The sequence below is a fragment of the Wasmannia auropunctata genome, unplaced genomic scaffold (genome assembly GCF_000956235.1).
Source record: "Wasmannia auropunctata unplaced genomic scaffold, wasmannia.A_1.0 LD336035.1, whole genome shotgun sequence".
In the NCBI taxonomy this organism is placed as follows: Eukaryota; Metazoa; Arthropoda; class Insecta; order Hymenoptera; family Formicidae; genus Wasmannia; species Wasmannia auropunctata.
The window spans coordinates 146876-149759 of NW_012026855.1; the positions used below are offsets into that span (position 1 = coordinate 146876).

Consider the following 2884-nt stretch of genomic DNA (forward strand, 5'->3'; position numbering starts at 1 on the left):
CTATTCTTTTTATCTCGGTTTTTTTCTCAAACCTTGTTATATTTTATATTTAAAAATTAAAAGTTCGTAAAAATTTTTAGGTCAGAAAATGAATTTTTGTTTCTATCAGTAGAAACGTATTTTTATTTGAATTAAAAAACAAAAGAAAAAATAGATATTGTAGCAAAAAAAAGAAAAACGTATTTTTGCAGAAACAAAGTTAAAATTTCGTTATCGATAGCAATTAATACGTGCATATATGCATAAGTGATCCCTTGCATGCTCTAGTTTAATTTTGCTTGCATTTTAGCGGTACAGAGGTTACAAAAGATTTTCCAGAGGACTTACTCGAAGGCAAAATTTCCTCAGATTACCTCAAGATCGAAAGGTATATCTCCTTCAATGTTTCCTATTCAACAAAATAATATAATTAATGTAATAAAAATGTTTTTCTTTATCCATCAGATGTTAAGATAATGGAGAAATGCGTAGACGAAACCGACATTCTAATTGTCGGTGGCGGTCTAGCGGGATTATCGGCAGCTATTCAGGCCCGTAGACTGGCTGAGAAACATGGTAAGGAACTCAGGGTTACTCTTGTTGAAAGGTGGAAGAATATCAATTACTTTGACCAATACAAATAATAATGCTTGTCTGAATCCGATTGCCTTGAACGAGCTCTTTCCAAATTGGAAAGAATTAGGTGCGCCATTAAATACTCTTGTTAAGGAGGATAAATTTGTATTTCTCACGGAAGAGAGGAAGATATCTATACCTATTTTCAAGGGAATGCCAATGTCTAACCATGGACATTACATAGCAATGTAAGTCGAAATTTAATGCGATCATAAATTTGTTAATAAAGGCTATATAGTATTTGTTTCAGTTGTAAAAATTTGTATGTCTGTATAGATTAAGCGACGTAGTGATGTGGCTTAGCAAGCAAGCAGAAGCCACTGGTGTCGAGATATGTTGTGATCACATAGCGAGCAAAGTTTTATTTCACGAGGATGGATCTGTTAAAGGAATGCAGACCAAATATGTGCCTATGTATGAAGTTGATCTTTCCTCATCCGAAAATATCCTCATACCTACTTATAGGGAGTTTCATGCGAGATGTACCATATTTGCGGAAGGCTCTCAGAGCTGTCTGACAAAAGACTTATCAAAGAAATTTAATCTTAGTAAAGATTGTAAGCCACAGACGTATTGCTTTGGATTGAAAGAGGTAATTATATTGTTATATTTAAAAAAAAATTAAAATTATACAAAAATGTTTTACATTTTAAAGTAATATATATCTTTTGTAAGGTTTGGGAGATAGAGCCAAGCAAGCATCGACCTGGAGCAGTGGAACATACAGTTGGTTGGCCACTTAGAAGAGGTACATATGGTGAATCGTTTTTTTACCATTTGAATGAAGAAACACCTCGGATAGCAACAGGTTTTTTTATGGAGTGGAATTCTTTTAATAGTCTGGATGAAGAGTTTGAGAGGTTCAAACAGCATCCTAGTATTAGACCAATATTTGAAGGAGGGAAAAGGTTGGTGTCTTTATACATATGTATAATACGAGATTTTAATTGCATTATTTTGTACTTTCTATTTTTGTTTCTCGTAATTTCAGGATTTTAGATTATGAAATCAATATTGAACGTTTGCCACAAGGTGGATTTCAATCTATTCCAAAACTTCAATTCCCTGGTGGTTGTCTTACTGGAAGTAGGGCAAGTTTTGTAACCGTGCCCCAATTTAAAGGAATTCACCATGCCATGAAAAGTGGCATGTTGGCTGCAGAAAGCATTATTGAGGCGATTATAGATGCAGAAAGTAATACCTCACCGACCAAAGGCTTAGAGCCGAAAACGTATACAGATAAAATAAAAAATAGTTGGATCTATAAGGAATTGAAAGCTGTAAGAAATATGAAGCCCAGCTTTAATTCTTTCTTCGGTTTTAACAGCGGTTTAATTTTCTTTGGGATCTCTATGCTATTAGACGGAAGGGAGCCGTGGACTTTGTCTCACAGTAACAACGGAGATTCTGACTTCTACAAGTAAGAGGTGAGGAGACTCAACTCCGCTAAGAAAAGTGTGCCAGTTTCACCCGCCAAATTGAGAGGGAATCCGCTGACCGGAATAACTTTAGTTGGATGGACGCCATTTGCAATATTAGTCTTATCTCACTTTACCTATTGTTTGTCGAGTTTATACGCTTTATACGAATTTTTGTCTGGTGTCTCCCGGTGTTTAATTGTATCTTCGTGCGTGTGAATATACAATGAGATTGCAGTGATGTCATGTGGGATGCGTTGATGCACTGCGAAAGGAAACAAAATACAAACGACATTACATATATTGACAGTACGTATCTTTACAATTAAAAGAAATACTGCTGTACTTACTGTGCGAGGTTTAAAAAAGCTACTTCTTTTCCGAAGCATCTTTTTTTCTTCCTTTCTCCCACCTACGAATCCAACATGCATCTCTGGAATCTCGTTGTATGTATTCATGCACACGAAGATATAAAACGAGAGACACCAGCAATAGATAAAGTGAGATAAGACTAATACTGTAAATGGCGTCCATTCAACTAAAGTAAGGCACTATAAGATGTAAGATCTGTAGTGCCTTAACTAAAGATATTCTGGTCAGTGGATTCCCTCTCAATTCGACGCATAAACCGGTCCTACTTTTTCAGTTCGTGCTATCAAGTTGAGTCTCCTTTAGAGATCCTCTAAGTAGAGATCACACAACGTCTGACTTCCGTTTTCACACAAGGGATTACTCCCTACTCCCGGATTCTGAAGAGGCTCTGCCATGTTGTTGTGAAAACGGAAGTCAGACGTTGTCCGATCTCTACCTATATAGGATCTCTAGTCTCCTCTACTTTTACTTTGTGATAA

At 36.1% G+C, this 2884-nt stretch overlaps 1 pseudogene; it reads left to right on the plus strand.

The window, feature by feature from the left end:
• Nucleotides 1-2418, plus strand: part of LOC105452276 — a 3002-nt pseudogene extending 584 nt beyond the window's left edge.
• Nucleotides 2419-2884: the final 466 nt, after the last annotated feature.